This window comes from Oncorhynchus nerka, linkage group LG9a (genome assembly GCF_034236695.1).
Source record: "Oncorhynchus nerka isolate Pitt River linkage group LG9a, Oner_Uvic_2.0, whole genome shotgun sequence".
Lineage (NCBI taxonomy): Eukaryota > Metazoa > Chordata > Actinopteri > Salmoniformes > Salmonidae > Oncorhynchus > Oncorhynchus nerka.
Genome location: NC_088404.1, coordinates 26,572,982 through 26,591,459, shown reverse-complemented (window position 1 = coordinate 26,591,459; position 18,478 = coordinate 26,572,982). Strand labels below are relative to the sequence as shown.

The following is an 18,478-nucleotide window of genomic DNA, read 5'->3' as shown; positions in this document are numbered from 1 at the left end:
GTGGTTAATATTGTTTTGTACTTGGGGTGTTTTTTTCAGTTTAGGACTCTACTGTCTTGCACAATCTTGGTGCGATTTTTGCGAGGGACCTCACGATACGATATTATCACAATACTTAAGTGCTTGTACAACGTGTTGTGATTCTCACCATTCTCACGGTTCTATATGTATTGAGATTCTATACTGCAATTTTATTGCAATTTGATATTCCAAACATATTGCGCCCAAAATTTCTGTTGCAGAGAAAGAAGAGCTTGTGAAAAAAAGTTTGATCATTCATGGAAATAAGTGCTGAAAACATGTTGGCTCACTATTTAAAAAGAAGATGGAGAACAAGCTATTGGATGAAAAATCCCAGTGTTTTGCGCAGGTTCAGTGCCTTGCAAAAGTATTCATCCACCTTGGCGTTTTTCCTATTTTGTTGCATTACAACCTGTAATTTGGACTTAATGTAATGGACCAACACAAAATAGTCCAAATTGATGAAGTGAAATGGAAAAAATAACTTGTTTCAAAGAATTGTGGTGCGTGCATATGTATTCACCCCCTTTGCTATGAAGCCCCTAAATAAGACCTGATGCAACCAATTACCTTCAGAAGTCACATAATTAGTTAAATAAAGTCCACCTGTGTGTAATCTTAAGTGTCACATGATCTGAGTATATCTACACCTGTTCTGAAAGGCCCCAGAGTCTGCAACACCACTAATGAAGGGGTACCACCAAGCAAGTGGCACCATGAAGACCAAGGAGCTCTCCAAACAGGTCAGGGACAAAGTTGTGGAGAAGTACAGATAAGGGTTGGTTAATAAAAAAATATAAAAAACTTTGAACATCCCATGGAGCACCATTAAATCCATTATTAAACATTTTTAAGAATATGGCATCACAATAAACCTGCCAAGAGAGGGCCACCCACCAAAACTCACAGACCAGGCAAAGAGGGCATTAATAATAGAGGCAAGAAAGAGTCCAAAGATAACCCTGAAGGATCTGCAAAGCTCCACAGCGGAGATTGGAGTATCTGTCCATAGAACCACCTTAATTATTGACAATTACAAGATGGCGGACGGAAGACAGGGTGGTGCGGTAGGTGCCGTTTCTCATTCGAATGCTGGAATTTTATCTAAACCATCAGGTGTACGCCGACCCCAGCTAAGTAACTCATGCAAAGAGTTAAAGCGCAATTATGTGTTTTATCTCCAGTACTCTACCATGATTGTCAGTTATGTAGCTGCTCTACTGAGTGCGTCCTTGCTGGGATATGACAAATCTACTGCCGGAGAATATTAACACCAAACACATTGGTTCACCGTTCCACGGGAGCAGACAGTACACAGCGTACCATAATGTTCTGAATAATGGCGAAGTCTATCTCGCTCCCTATTCCACTGAACCGCTTAGGCGTAACAAACACAAGTCCAACATTTATCGGAACGTGTTAAACTACCTGTTCACTACCCTCCTGCTCTCCGGGGATGTGCAACTCAATCCTGGGCCCAACATCACCGAGCCAGCGATACGCACCGGAGTGGAAAGCGGTGGATGGCCTCGTCCACTGATCGTCGCCGCTGTGGAAGTGGGTGAGTGCTATGGTCCTATGGTTTCTCTCGACTCACCCGGCTCCAGGATAGATTTTGACTCTTCAAACATACCCAAGTCGCTATATGCGATCCCTGACTCTGCTTCTGGTACTCAAGCTGCTTTAATTAATTCTCCGCATCCAGTGCAGGCGGGAGGGATTGCTAATTGCGCTACCGAACTGCCCCTAATCAAAACGGCCTAAACCCAGCCATCAGAAAACACAGAAAATGTAACTTTTTTCAATGTGTCAATCACTCTCGAGTCATCTGGGACCCACGAGCTAAGCCCAAGGGACTACTAGGGGGGCACTTGAACATTTGTAGTGTCATTACAAAAAGTGATCAAATTCAACATCTACTCACAGACTCCAACCTTGACTTCCTCTGCTTCTCAGAGACACGGCTCCATAAAAACTCTCCATATGCTGCTTTGATTGTGATTGGCTACAATGTTTTCAGGAGAGACAGGATTATAGGAAGAGGAGGGGGTGTGATGATTTACATTAAAGAACATATCTGATGTAAACAAATTGAGTGTTCATGTGATAATGAACTAGAATGTATTGGCCTGAATGTTACACTGTCTCTCCAAATGTATTTGACCCTTATTGGAATGTATAGGAAATTCAACTGTCCTGGTACTGGGAAATTCTAAACTGATCTGGGAGAATCTAAAAAGGTTAACAGGGAAAGACCATAGTAACACTGCAAAAAGACTAGAAATCATGGTGAATAACAATCTAACACGGGATGCAGTCGAAATAGCCTTCAATTTCTACTTTATTGACTCTGTCAGGGTACTGACACAGAACCCCTCCACTGGTTTCTTGGACTCAGTGCTAGTAAATGATGCTCAACCTGTCTTCATCATAAAGGAGGTTTCTGAGTCAAAGGTGAACAAGGTGATTAGCTCACTAAAGAACTCTAAAGCCAAAGATGTGTTTGGGCTGGACTATACCTTTCTTAAAAAGTACAAAGAGTCACTCATTGGCCCCATTACTAAGGTCACCAACACATCTATTGGTCTTGGAGTGTTTCCAAGGGTATGGAAGTCGGCCATAACAACGGCCATCTTTAAATCAGGCGACCCTGCTGACGTGAGTAACTACAGGCCCATTAGTACACTACCTGTGGTGTCAAAGGTTGTTGAAAAGTGTGTAGCAGAACAACTGATTGCCCACCTCAACAACAGCCCCTTCACATTACACTCCATGCAGTTTGGCTTCAGAGCGAAACACTCCACAGAAACGGCCAACTGCTTTCTTCTGGAAAATGTGAAGTCCAAGATGGACAAAGGGGGCGTTGTTGGGGCTGTGTTTCTGGACCCAAGGAAGGCTTTTGATATGGTTAACCATGAGATTCTCATCGCAAAATTGTCCAAGTTCAACTTTTCCCCTGATGCTTTGAGATGGATGAAATCATACCTTGAAGGCAGAACTCAGTGTGTCAGAGTGAGCAATGAGCTGTCGCCCACTCTTAGCTATGATGTAGGCGTGCCCCAAGGGTCAATACTGGGGCCCCTCCTGTTCAGCCTGTACATTAATGATCTGCCTTCTGTCTGTACTGGGTCTGAAGTTCAAATGTATGCAGATGATACAGTGATATATGTGCATGCAAAGAGCAAACAACAAGCTGCACAAGAACTCACCACTGTAATGGTCCAGGTTACAAAGTGGCTCAGTGACTCGTGTTTGCATCTCAATGTGAAAAAAACTGTTTGCATGTTCTTCACAAAGAGGGCAACAGATACTACTGAGCCAGATGTCTATGTGTCAGGGAAGAAATCCAGGTGCTATCTGATTTTAAGTACCTTGGCAACATACTTGATTCCAACCTCTCTTTTAAAAAGCATGTGAAACAAGGTAATTCAAATAACCAAATTCAACCTAGCTAATTTCCAATTTATACGAAATTGTTTGACTACAGACGTAGCAAAACTGTACTTCAAATCTATGATACTCCACCACTTAACATACTGCTTGACTAGTTGGGCCCAAGCTTGCTGTACAACATTAAGACCTATTCAGTCTGTCTACAAACAGGCTCTCAAAGTGCTTGATAGGAAGCCCAATAGACATCATCACTGTTACATCCTCAGAAAGCATGAGCTCCTGAGTTGGGAAAGTCTTGTGCAATACACCGACGCATGTCTTTTATGAATTTTGTCTTGCTGCTTTTTGTTCTATGTTTCTCTGTTTGTATGCTACGTCTTGCTTGTCCTATGTTGCTCTGTCTGTATGCTACGTCTTGCTTGTCCTATGTTGCTCTGTTTGTATGCTACGTCTTGCTTGTCCTATGTTGCTCTGTCTGTATGCTACGTCTTGCTTGGCCTATGTTGCTCTGTCTGTATGCTATGTCTTGCTTGTCCTATGTTGCTATTGTCTATATTGTAATTGTTTTTAATAACCTGCCCAGGGACTGCGGTTGAAAATTAGCCGGCTGGCTTAAACTTGCACTTTTACTGAAACTTTGATTAATGCACTGTCCCTGTAAAAATTAAATAAACTCAAACTCAAGCCATACACTCCACAGAGCTGGGCTTTATGGAAGAGTGACCAGAAAAAGCCATTGCTTAAAGAAAAAAATTGGTGTTCACCAAAAGTCTTGTGGGAGACTCCCCAAACATAAGATAGAAGGTACTCTGGTCAGATGAAACTACAATTTTAATTTTTGTCCATCAAGGAAAATGCTATGTCTTGCGCAAACCCAACACCTCACATCACCCTGAGAACAGCATCCACACAGTGAAACATGGTGGTGACAGCATCTTGCTGTGGGGATGTTTTTCATCAGCAGGGACTGGGAAACTGGTCAGAATTGAAATAATGATGGATGGCGCTAAATACAGGGAAATTCTTGAGGGAAACCTGTTTCAGTCTTCCAGAGATTTGAGACTGGGACGGAGGTTCAACTTCCAGCAGGACAATGACCCTAAGCATACTGCTAAAGCAACACTCGAGTGATTTAAGGGGAAACATTTAAACGTCTTGGAATGGACTAGTCAAAGCCCAGACCTCAATCCAATTGAGAATCTGTGGTATGACTTAAAGATTGCTGTACACCAGCGGAACCCATCCAACTTGAAGGAGCTGGAGCAGTTTTGCCTTGAAGAATGGGCAAGAATCCCAGTGGCTAGATGTGCCAAGCTTATAGAGACATACCCCAAGAGACTTGCAGCTGTAATTGCTGCAAAAGGTGGTTCTAACAAAGTATTAACTTTTGAATAGTTATGCATGCTCAAGTTTTCCTTTTTTGGTGAATACTAGTGCTAGGCATGTTGTGTAAATCAACAACCCCCCTAAATCCCTGTACAACCGATTAGTGCTAAGCTAACGTTGCCTACATTAGCAAAAATAATAATACTTATTTGAAAATTGATACAAGACCCTTCTCAAACTCTTTTCTTGACTGCTTTATCAAGCATTTTCTGCAGCAAGTGTTGTGTTGCGTGAGGCTCTCACAGAATCAGTAGGCTATTAAACAAACAGGCAACAGAAGCAAGATCTGTCTTATTTCTGTAGATATACTAAATGGATGATTTATTAAGCCAGGCACATTTAACAGTTAGGCTATTGATTACAGACCTAATTAAATTGGGGTTTCTCTCTTTTCTTAGACAATTAAGGCAAGGGCTGTTTTCTCATCTCCTAACTCAACACAAATAGTATGGTTAACTTTGCTATTATGCACATAGTAATATGGTCTAGGAAAAGGCCCCAATTCAACAGCTCACTGATGTTTCAAAACCGCGGACAGCAACCGCTATCAAACGTAGGCGATACCGCATTTGTTATAAAATAATATTATTTTTTATTAGTGTTGCAGCATTTCAGTAGCACATCCCTTAGAGTGATGGACTGTGATATCCTCACGGCGTCTACAATTAATTAGTCCACTCAGACAGGCGCAAATCAGACAAGTATGAATCAGACAGGTGTCTTGTACACCAAGAATGTTTTCTTTTTTTTGCTGCTGCTCGACTGTCACGAGAATTTTCAATCCCAATGATAATAACTAACAATCAATAAGCTTTGACCAATCCCCAAGGTTTGTAAGACCCTGGGTTTAATAATAATCAGGCAAAGACTCAGCTTATGCAAAAGGTTTGTACAGTTTATTCACGAGAACGTTCTAAAGTCCATAATACAAAGACATCCATTTTATAACTCACTCCCTACTTACGCTCATACCTACACACAAACAGTAGATATGCCACGCACATACATACACACAAACAGTAGGTGAGTTGTATCCACTGTTTATCACTACCAAGCCGGCAGTTCCATTCCCCCGAGATTAGAGGAACCTTGAAAAGGACTCCCTGTCCTATCGTAAGTTTCTCAGAGTTCTAGCCAGGTCAGGACATACACAGTTGAATTATTCTCGGTATTTTCTTACACACACACACATTTCTCTCCCTCACATGTCTCTACCGAACCTTACTGGACTTACGTTTAGTACTTTAATGATTAATTATACATGCTACATAAACTAATAATCACTAATAGTTACGTTTCAGGGTGGAATTCTTCAATCATTACCGTAAACCTATAAATCTCCTAATCACCGACTAAAGAAATCTTGGTCGACCAACAGCCTATCGACCAAACAATCGACCAGTCGACTAAATGGGGTCAGCCCTAGTATTTGGGGGCCGTCCAGATGGCCTGGTGGGGCCCACAGCTGCTCCTCTCTCTCTCACTCTCTTTCTCTCTCGTGTTCTCTCTTTTTCTAGCTCTCTTTCTTGCTATCTCTTGCGCTCTTTCTCTCTCATTCTTTCTCTCCGCCTCAGATACTGTATCAAAACAAGCTCTCAAAGGGAGCGCTCAGTTCATTGCAGTGAGGCAGTGAAACACACTCAATACAAATCAAATCAAATCAAATCAAATTTTATTTGTCACATACACATGGTTAGCAGATGTTAATGCGAGTGTAGCGAAATGCTTGTGCTTCTAGTTCCGACAATGCAGTGATAACCAACAAGTAATCTAACTAACAATTCCAAAACTACTGTCTTATACACAGTGTAAGGGGATAAGGAATATGTACATAAGGATATATGAATGAGTGATGGTACAGAGCAGCATACAGTAGATGGTATCGAGTACAGTATATACATATGAGATGAGTATGTAGACAAAGTAAACAAAGTGGCATAGTTAAAGTGGCTAGTGACATAAGAATGCAGTCGATGATCTAGAGTACAGTATATACATATGCATATGAGATGAATAATGTAGGGTAAGTAACATTATATAAGGTAGCATTGTTTAAAGTGGCTAGTGATATATTTACATCATTTCCCATCAATTCCCATTATTAAAGTGGCTGGAGTTGGGTCAGTGTCAATGACAGTGTGTTGGCAGCAGCCACTCAATGTTAGTGGTGGCTGTTTAACAGTCTGATGGCCTTGAGATAGAAGCTGTTTTTCAGTCTCTCGGTCCCAGCTTTGATGCACCTGTACTGACCTCGCCTTCTGGATGATAGCGGGGTGAACAGGCAGTGGTTCGGGTGGTTGATGTCCTTGATGATCTTTATGGCCTTCCTGTAACATCGGGTGGTGTAGGTGTCCTGGAGGGCAGATAGTTTGCCCCGGTGATGCGTTGTGCAGACCTCACTACCCTCTGGAGAGCCTTACGGTTGAGGGCGGAGCAGTTGCCGTACCAGGCGGTGATACAGCCCGCCAGGATGCTCTCGATTGTGCATCTGTCACACTGAGTGTTGTGTGTTTAATGTGAGTTACTGATGACTGACTGATGTGTGTGTGTCTGCTCTTGTCCCTGTTAGGAAGGTGTGGACAGCAGCCTGCCAGCGTGGAGCAGGACCAGAGAGAAGACAACCAGTGCTACCTAAGACAGATAGGTGTGTGTTTATGTCCAAATGTATCCTGTGCTTATGGGTGTGTTGTATATCCAAAGAACATCTCATGGAACCCCCCCCCCCCCCACACACACACATACATTCCTCCCCCCTAAACGTATGTCTGTCTGTTTGTCTGAATGGATGGTCAGACTGATGGTTGTGGGTTTACCCGTGCGAGTCTCCCTTCCAGTCAGTAATGCTGCTTTTCCATTGAGACTTATCCCCACACCAGAGGGGCCGCCAGAGTTTTATGTTAACGTCAGCTCTCGTGTTGTGTTTCCATCAGGTGTGTGACACTAAAGACTTTGGTGAGAAGAATCAACCACCTCTGCATCATTGAAAACTTGCTTTTTGAGGTGTTAATGTTCAGTTAGCCATTGATATGTAAATGCCAGCTGGAAAGTATCCAGGGCTTGGCCCCAAATCAGGGCAGGTCCGACAGAGGCATGGCCCAGTGAGACACGGATGCCGGTTCATGTAGGCCTAGTCTGAGTCTTTTGGGTGAAACATCCGGGTAAATCAATGTGTGAGCTGTTGCTCCAGGAACATCAGTAGAGCTATGCTAGCTAGCCTATCCCTCAGATCTGCCTTTGTCGTCATGTCTCCTGTGTTTGGCACAGCCATCAGACTTAATACAACTCTTCTGTTTACTCAATATCTCTGAAATCAATGGCATGTTGAATTGGTCACTTGCTGTGCCAGAGTGTTTTTTAGGAAGTAGTGTTTTGTTGGCTTTGATTACCGGGCGGGTGCATGGGTACTATGGGTACCTTTACACACTGTCAACACACCCACACACAGAGCTCTCCTGAGGGCTTCTTAGCTCTCAGCTCTGCTTCAGGTGGTAATCTATGGAGTCAATGAGATGGAACCTGAGTGCTCCGAGTGCTCATGTGTCAACACAACGCTGGCGGTCTGAAGGTGATGCCGGCCTCGGCCACTGGGGGGCAGTGGCATGGTGGTGTATGTGGTGTGACTAGGGCTGCCTGTGAGAAATACCTTGGAGACTTGTTCTAGACTGTCTGTTTTATGGCCAGTCAGACTCTTCTCCAGGTGTCTAACAACCATGTAAAGTCAAGGCATGTTTTTGTGCCATGCCAATGAAAACTTTCTCTTACCTTACTTATAGTGTTGGGTTAAAAATAGGTAGAAGGAAATTGCCACATAGATCTTGATCTTGCATCAATTTTTGTGTCCCCCCCTAAAGTTAGGATTTGATACAGTATGTGTTGGAGCATTTAAGTGTGCTCCAGGCCCTGCTTAATTTCCCATGTGAGATCAGAACCCTTGGTTCTTGTCTTTTCATGAGCCCTAGCATGGTAGTCTGTGGACGAGTGGAGCTGTTGGAGCAGTGTGGAGCTATCGCCAGCGGTGTGTGATATATCCTACTAGTGAAGAGGGACTCCCTAATCCCATGGAAAACAACACACAGGTTTGGTCAATTCAATTTCAGTTTAGGAAGTGACAAATGAATACATTGAATCAAGAATGATCTGTTATTTTCTGAGGAAGGGGGCATTTGTTTCTTGTTTTTTCTTTTTCATTATTTGTGTATTAGTATTGTACTGTTAGACATTTATTGCACTGCTGGAGCTAGATACACTATAATTTCGCTGCTTTATCATTTACAAATCAGTGTAAGCAGCAAATAAACTGATTTGGTTTGTACAGGCTTGGGTTGGGTTCACCACTCTTCCTCAGTGGAGCATTACCCAAACGCGCAAAGTGATTTATGAGCTGCATTAGTGATGCTGGGAGCGATTCCTTTCTGAGGGCTTATGTCCTACTCTGTGATTGCCACTGTGTGTGTGTATGCGAGAGAAAGGAAGTGTGTGTGTGTGTGTGTCCAAGTTTGTGCGTATCAGGGTTGGTGTCAATTCCTTTTAAATTCCAGACGATTCAGAAAGTACACTAGAATTGGAATTTAGTTTACCTTCTGAATTGAAATGGAATTGACCTCAACCCTGGTGTGTATGTGTGTGTATTTGTATCTCTCTGAGTGTCTGTGTATGTGTACGTCGAGGGTCAGATCCTTCCGAGTTCCCACCACTGGTACCTGTTCTAGTGTTTCCCTCATGGTAATGGTATACAGTGGTGTTTGATGGATAGTGATGGGATGGATAGATGTTTGAGTGATGGATAGTTGTTTAAAAGACGTAATGGGAATGATTAAATGAAACAGGGCTGAGAGCCCATGGCTGAAACTGTAACGCCACTACCAAATGACTCTGCCCTCCAGTGGAGGCCAATGAGAACGGCTCATAATAATGGCTGGAACGGAGCAAATGGAATGCCCCATGTGTTTGATGCATTTGATACAATTCCATTTATTCTTCTCCAGTCATTACCACACACCCGTTCTCCCCACTTAAGGTGCCACCAACCTCCTGTGATACCCTCTGTCTGATGGGCAAAAAAAGTATGGGTTGAGGTAAAGATAACCAGCCTTTATGGCTGGCCCTTAAAGGGAAATGTCACCACAAGACACTATTTGGGGTGTTTTTCTAGTCTTCCTACATAATTATGAGTGATGAGAGGGTGTTTCAGACATAATTATGCACTATAGTTGTATTTAAAATAAAAAAATTGTTGGGAGAGTTCAACCAATGACATCATTGGTTGATTGAGCCTGCTGTCTGATGATCTAAAAATGAGTCATGTTTTGTAGCAATTATTGTGGCCTTTGTGTTTCGCTGATTGCACGATCACGCTAGCACCTAGTAGATATGGTTGTCCTTGTCCAATAGAGCAATTGGAATTGTCTCAACAATTTTCCTATCTGCCAGGATATTGCAGGATATCTAGGTCGACTCATTTTCCCTGGCTTTGTAAAGACTACAGCCTGACGGGAGCCCTTCTTCCTTGTTCCCACCCTCGAAGGCAGTCTTTTCAAAACGGTGGAGGTAGTAGTTTACAGGTTCACGGAAGCTATATAACCATGCACTGTTTACCGAGATTGCTAAATAATTAGTTACAATGGCTGCTTCTGATGATTCCGCTTCCTCCATGTTTTTATTTTATTTTACATAGGAACATACGACCCTATTTATTTGATCCAGAATACACTGAAGAGGAGTTGAGACAGCAAGAAAAAATAATTGCGAGACTAACAAGCAGTGGCAGCGGCAGCCTAGACCAGCTGGGCCAGGACTCAGGAGGGCAAATGAAAAATTAGCAAGTAATTTTGCTGTTATTAGCTAGCTAGCAATATAAGCTCTCTTTTTACACAAAGCAGTGTTGTATAGTACAATTTGGTGATTGATTCGGACATATCGGGGCTTGCTAGTACCACTGCAAGGCAAGCTAGCCAAGTTTAGCCAGCTGTGTATTTGATATACCTAAAATGTACTATAGTCTGTAATAGCTAGCTAGCTAACATGTGTCTGTAAGACGTCTCATTCTACACCTTGCTGCTACAGTAGAATTCCATCAGTACACAACGATTGCCCATGAATGTGTAATAATGTTTTCGTCTTTCTCTCACAAAGAAGTTGATGACTCAAGGAGATGTGAAAGATCCCATAAGGTACTTAAAATCAGATACCACCTGGAGCTTCTCCCCTGACACATAGACATCTGGCTCAGTAGCATCTGTTGCCCTCTTTGTGAAGAACATGCAAACAGTTTTTTTCACATTGAGATGCAAACACGAGTCACTGAGCCACTTTGAAACCTGGAAAGTAGTGAGTTCTTGTGCAGCTTATTGCTTGCTCTTTGCATGCACATATATCACTGTATCATCTGCATACATTTGAACTTCAGACCCAGTACAGACAGAAGGCAGATCATTAATGTACAGGCTGAACAGGAGGGGCCCCAGTATTGACCCTTGGGGCACGCCCACATCATAGCTAAGAGTGGGCGACAGCTCATTGCTCACTCTGTTCAACAAGCAGGTGTCCACATACTTTTATTCATGTGGTGTATGTCAGACATTAACATACCTGTTGTGTAAACTCACCTCAGTTAGACAGACTAATCTATTGTTTTATTGAAACATGTTTTACTTGGCAACAAATTAAAGTTGAAATGATACACCAACTCCCTGCATCAATTGTTTTAGCAGTAAGTCTAAAGCTAGTTTATTCAAATGCATTTCATTAATATCACAATGAATTGATCCAGATGTTGAAGTCAACATTTTATTGGTTTCTGATGCAGCAGGAATGATTAAGTCACTTGTCTGTACACTTGTAAAAATATTATATGAAACACCATTATATACGTACAAAAGCGATCACTATCTATACCACAATGCAGTTGTGAGCATACTAAGCATTCTATACTATATTACAATATCAGTCTAACTGTATATGGATATTGTGTTGGTTGAATGTTCCAGGCAGGTTCCAAAATGTTCTTCAGCAGGTGAACCTCTTCTTGAAATGAGTAAAGCCAGCTGGTTTAGCAGGCTTTGGCATTATGGTAACGTTGCCAGGGTTGTTGGGTTGGGGGGTTGAGACTCTGGCTCCTTGTTGACAACTGTCTGGTCCTTTCTGCACTCCACAGCCAGGTGGACAAGCCTCTTGTACTCTTTCTTTACCACCCACTGCTTCGACCTATTGCACAATAAGGATTAGCCACAATAGTGGATTTGCAGTTAGCCTTCAAAATAAATTAGGGCATAATTCTACTACTATGTATTCACTGTCAATGGCAAACTGCAAATTTGTGCCTAATCCTTATTGTGGCTAGCTTCACAACACATGGTCCGGTCAAGCATCACTAGCCAGATGAAGCTAGCTGGCTGCTTATAACTTTAGCTTTGGGCAACAGGGTTAAGTAGCTGGCTAGCTATTTATGTTCATGAACTAAATTTAAATTCAACAACAAGTGGCAACCTAGCTAATATTTACAAGGATTCCTAAATCATTGCTAAGAATAATGAAAATGACTGCAGTACTGGTCATTGTTTTCAGGCTGGTTGTATTGGTGCTAGCTAGGTACCAAGCTAAAGCTAGCTACCCCAGAAGTTGCGGTCGAACAAATTATGCTTTATTACCAATGCGGTATTGTAAACACTGTTAACCTGTTGCTTCTACTCGGGACGCTTGCGTCCCAACTAGAGCTCTGGAAATGCAAATGCGCTACGCTAAATGCTAATAGTACTAGTTAAAACTCAAAAGTTCATTAAAATACACATGCAGGGTATCGAATTAAAGCTACACTCGTTGTGAATCCAGGCAACAAGTCAGATTTTTAAAATGCTTTTCGGCGAAAGCATGAGAAGCTATTATCTGATAGCATGCAACACCCCAAAAGACCCACAGGGGACGTAAACAAAATAATTAGCATTTCGGCGTTACACAAACCGCACAATAAAATAGAAAACATTCATTACCTTTCACCATCTTCTTTGTTGGCACTCCTAGATGTCCCATAAACACTATTTGGGTCTTTATTTCGATTAAATCGGTCCATATAAAGCCTAGATATCGTTATATGTAGACTGTGTGATCGAAAAAAAAATCGTTTCAAAACGTAACGTCATTTTTTTAAAATTCAAAAAGTCGACGATAAACTTTCACAAAAACACTTCGAGAAATCGTTTGTAATGCAACTTTAGGTATTAGTAAACGTTAATAAGCGATAAAATTCATCAGGAGGCGATGTAAAGATCATTAGCTGTCCGTCTGGAAAAATGTCCGGCTAGAAACTCAAGAAAATATCCGGTCCTAGACCGGATTAGATACTGTGTCCTGCATGTGTTTGACCAAGAAAAACTCGAAGGGAAATGACAAGACTCTAGACACCGTGTGGAAGCTGTAGGTACTGCAACCTCAGTCAATTAATTGTGGTTCACCTTTATCAATGGGATCAAGTAGCGCATGGATATATTTTCCCATTTTCAGTGATCAGTTTTTCCTGTGCTTTTCGATGTAAATGCCGTTCTGGTAAAGCCACAGCAGTGATTTAACCAGTTTTTTAAACGTCTGAGTGTTTTCTATCCACACAGACTAAGCAAATGCATATACTATATTCCTGGCATGAGTAGCAGGGCGCTGAAATGTTGCGCGATTTTTAACAGAATGTTCAAAAAAGTAGAGGGTCGACTGAAGAGGTTAAGTGGAGCGACACCGGGGAACCCAAGAGCAGACTCAGATGAGGAAATAGGGATGAATGAACCAAAATATTTATTGTTACAAAGAGATATGGAGTGCAGACCCGGGGAAGCTCGGATGAGTTACAGAAAAAACAGATGTGGAGACTGAGGTTGGAGTTGGCTGAGTAGAACAGGGTAAACAGATCCTGAGGGAGTCAAGGTAGTGATGGTGAGTACAATCCAGAGGTGGGTAGTTGGGTGGTGAAATGTGGAACAGGAGACAGGAGCCAGAGACAGAGCGGTAATGAGCAGAGATTACGATCTGGCAGAGTGAAAGTGGCAGGACTGAGTATTTGTAGAGGTCTTGATTATGGAACGAGTTGCAGCTGGAAGGGATTTGCTCTGACTCCAGCACACCTGTCTCCAACCACACAATCACACAGAGAAGAAAGACACCGGATGAACACCAGAGGGCGTAGCAGAAGCAGATGTGACAAACACATTGTTTGTGGCCGGTGTTTGCTTGTTTACAGACTTTTTTGTATAGCTTTGACAGTGCTACTGTGTCTTTTTTGACACACAAAGACCCAAACAGCATTCCATAGCATGTATGTCATGAAGTTAATAGCAGTGACGCTATTACTGTGTAACTCCGGTAGGGCAACGTCTGAAAAATAGCTCACTTGGTAGTGTGTACCGGTGCTCAACCAGTCGGCGAAAGCCAACATCATCCACAACAGAGAATGGTTGATTGTCAAGGGCATTGAATTCCAATATCTTGGCTTTAATGGATTTTGCCTTTGAGTTGTCTCGCTGAAATGGTCTTACTCTTTCAAACGACTGCTCTATCCACATAGCAGATATTGTGGGCTACTCCTGTTCACTCATGACTGCACGGCCAGGCACGACTCCAACACCATCATTAAGTTTGCCGATGACGCAACAGTGGTAGGCCTGATCACCGACATTTACATTACATTTAAGTCATTTAGCAGACGCTCTTATCCAGAGCGACATACAAATTGGTGCGTTCACCTTAAGACATCCAGTGGAACAGCCACTTTACAATAGTGCATCTAAATCTTTTAAGGGGGGTGAGAAGGATTACTTTATCCTATCCTAGGTATTCCTGAAAGAGGTGGGGTTTCAGGTGTCTCCGGAAGGTGGTGATTGACTCCGCTGTCCTGGCGTCGTGAGGGAGTTTGTTCCACCATTGGGGGGCCAGAGCAGCGAACAGTTTTGACTGGGCTGCGCGGGAACTGTACTTCCTCAGTGGTAGGGAGGCGAGCAGGCCAGAGGTGGATGAACGCAGTGCCCTTGTTTGGTGTGTAGGGCCTGATCAGAGCCTGGAGGTACTGAGGTGCCGTTCCCCTCACAGCTCCGTAGGCAAGCACCATGGTCTTGTAGCGGATGCGGCTTCAACTGGGAAGCCAGTGGAGAGAGCGGAGGAGGCGGGGTGACGTGAGAGAACTTGGGAAGGTTGAACACCAGACGGGCTGCGGCGTTCTGGATGAGTTGTAGGGGTTTAATGGCACAGGCAGGGAGCCCAGCCAACAGCGAGTTGCAGTAATCCAGACGGGAGATGACAAGTGCCTGGATTAGGACCTGCGCCGCTTCCTGTGTGAGGCAGGGTCGTACTCTGCGGATGTTGTAGAGCATGAACCTACAAGAACGGGCCACCGCCTTGATGTTAGTTGAGAACGACAGGGTGTTGTCCAGGATCACGCCAAGGTTCTTAGCGCTCTGGGAGGAGGACACAATGGAGTTGTCAACCGTGATGGCGAGATCATGGAGCAGGCAGTCCTTCCCGGGAGGAAGAGCAGCTCCGTCTTGCCGAGGTTCAGCTTGAGGTGGTGATCCGTCATCCACACTGATATGTCTGCCAGACATGCAGAGATGCGATTCGCCACCTGGTCATCAGAAGGGGGGAAAGGAGAAGATTAATTGTGTGTCACGTCTGCATAGCAATGATAGGAGAGACCATGTGAGGTTATGACAGAGCCAAGTGACTTGGTGTATAGCGAGAATGGGAGAGGGCCTAGAACAGAGCCCTGGGGGACACCAGTGGTGAGAGCGCGTGGTGAGGAGACAGATTCTCGCCACGCCACCTGGTAGGAGCGACCTGTCAGGTAGGACGCAATCCAAGCGTGGGCCGCGCCGGAGATGCCCAACTCAGAGAGGGTGGAGAGGAGGATCTGATGGTTCACAGTATCGAAGGCAGCCGATAGGTCTAGAAGGATGAGAGCAGAGGAGAGAGAGTTAGCTTTAGCAGTGCGGAGGGCCTCCGTGATACAGAGAAGAGCAGTCTCAGTTGAATGACTAGTCTTGAAACCTGAGTGATTTGGATCAAGAAGGTCATTCTGAGAGATAGCGGGAGAGCTGGCCAAGGACGGCACGTTCAAGAGTTTTGGAGAGAAAAGAAAGAAGGGATACTGGTCTGTAGTTGTTGACATCGGAGGGATGAGTGTAGGTTTTTTCAGAAGGGTGCAACTCTCGCTCTCTTGAAGACAGAAGGGACGTAGCCAGCGGTCAGGGATGAGTTGATGAGCGAGGTGAGGTAAGGGAGAAGGTCTCCGGAAATGGTCTGGAGAAGAGAGGAGGGAATAGGGTCAAGCGGGCAGGTTGTTGGGCGGCCGGCCGTCACAAGACGCGAGATTTCATCTGGAGAGAGAGGGGAGAAAGAGGTCAGAGCACAGGGTAGGGCAGTGTGAGCAGAACCAGCGGTGTCGTTTGACTTAGCAAACGAGGATCGGATGTCGTCGACCTTCTTTTCAAAATGGTTGACGAAGTCATCTGCAGAGAGGGAGGAGGGGGAGGATTCAGGAGGGAGGAGAAGGTGGCAAAGAGCTTCCTAGGGTTAGAGGCAGATGCTTGGAATTTAGAGTGGTAGAAAGTGGCTTTAGCAGCAGAGACAGAAGAGGAAAATGTAGAGAGGAGGGAGTGAAAGGATGCCAGGTCCGCAGGGAGGCGAGTTTTCCTCCATTTCCGCTCGGCTGCCCGGAGCCCTGTTCTGTGAGCTCGCAATGAGTCGTCGAGCCACGGAGCAGGAGGGAGTACCGAGCCGGCCTGGAGGATAGGGGACATAGAGAATCAAGGGATGCAGAAAGGGAGGAGAGAGGAGGGTTGAGGAGGCAGAATCAGGAGATAGGTTGGAGAAGGTTTGAGCAGAGGGAAGAGATGATAGGATGGAAGAGGAGAGAGTAGCGGGGGAGAGAGCGAAGATTGGGACGGCGCGATACCATCCGAGTAGGGGCAGTGTGGGAAGTGTTGGATGAGAGCAAGAGGGAAAAGGATACAAGGTAGTGGTCGGAGACTTGGAGGGAGTTGCAGTGAGGTTAGTGGAAGAACAACATCTAGTAAAGATGAGGTCGGCGTATTGCCTGCCTTGTGAGTAGAGGGGGAAGGTGAGAGGGTGAGGTCAAAGAGGAGAGGAGTGGAAAGAAGGAGGCAGAGAGGAATGAGTCAAAGGTAGACGTGGGGGAGGTTAAAGTCGCCCAGAACTGTGAGAGGTGAGCCATCCTCAGGAAAGGAGCTTATCAAGGCATCAAGCTCATTGATGAACTCTCCGAGGGAACCTGGAGGGCGATAAATGATAAGGATGTTAAGCTTGAAAGGGCTGGTAACTGTGACAGCATGGAATTCAAAGGAGGCGATAGACAGATGGGTAAGGGGAGAAAGAGAGAATGACCACTTGGGAGAGATGAGGATCCCGGTGCCACCACCCGCTGACCAGAAGCTCTCGGGGTATGCGAGAACACGTGGGCGGACGAGAGAGAGCAGTAGGAGTAGCAGTGTTATCTGTGGTGATCCATGTTTCCGTCAGTGCCAAGAAGTCGAGGGACTGGAGGGAGGCATAGGCTGAGATGAACTCTGCCTTGTTGGCCGCAGATCGGCAGTTCCAGAGGCTACCGGAGACCTGGAACTCCACGTGGGTCGTGCGCGCTGGGACCACCAGATTAGAGTGGCTGCGACCCACGGTGTGGAGCGTTTGTATGGTCTGTGCAGAGAGGAGAGAACAGGGATAGACAGACACATAGTTGACAGGCTACAGAAGAGGCTACGCTAATGCAAAGGAGATTGGAATGACAAATGGACTACACGTCTCGAATGTTCAGAAAGTTAAGCTACAATTTAAGTTAATTTAAGTTAACCGACAATGACGAGACAGCCTATAGGGAGGAGGTCAGAGCGTGACCGTGTGGTGCAAGGACAACAACCTCTCCCTCAACGATATCAAGACAAAGGAGATGATTGTGGACTACAGGAAAAGGAGGACCGAGCATGCCCCCATTCTCATCGACGGGGCTGTAGTGGAGCAGGTTGAGAGGTTCAAATTCTTTGGCATCCACATCACCAACAAACTAACATGGTCCAAGCACACCAAGACAGTGGTGAAGAGGGTACGACAAAACCTATTCCCCTCAGGAGACTGAAAAGGTTTGGCATGGGTCCTCAGATCCTCAAAAGGTTGTACAGCTGCACCATCGAGAGCATCCTGATGGGTTGCATCACTGCCTGATGTCGGTGTCAGAGGAAAGCCCTACAAATTGTCAAAGACTCCAGCCACTGTAGCCATAGACTGTCCTCTCTGCCACCGCACGCCAAGCGGTACCGGAGCAGCACGTCTAGGTCCAAGAGGCTTCTAAACAGTTTCTACCCCCAAGCCATAAGTCTCCTGAACATCTAATCAAATGGCTAACCAGACTATCTGTATTGTCCCCCCACCTCCACCCTACATGTACATATGACCTTAATTACTCTCGACACTGGTGTCCTTGCAAATTGACTCTGCACCGGTACTCAATGTATATAGCCCCGCAATTGTTATTTACTGCTGCTCTTGAATTATTTGTTATTCTTATCTCTTACTTTTTTTGGTTTTATTTTCTTAAAACTGCATTGTTGGTTAAGGTTGTTACTACAGCATTGTTACAGCACTTCATTGTTACTACAACATTACTATGACATTTGATTTGAAGGTCATTGTCATC

At 44.5% G+C, this 18,478-nt stretch overlaps 1 long non-coding RNA gene across 1 annotated transcript in view; it reads left to right on the top strand.

Moving 5' to 3' along the window:
* Positions 1 to 18,478, top strand: part of LOC115134715 (uncharacterized) — a 146,951-nt gene that overhangs the window by 79,104 nt on the left and 49,369 nt on the right. The window contains exon 2 of the long non-coding RNA XR_003864359.2: positions 7,370 to 7,444. This is a non-coding gene — a long non-coding RNA (uncharacterized LOC115134715). The remainder of the gene's footprint in view (positions 1 to 7,369; positions 7,445 to 18,478) is intronic.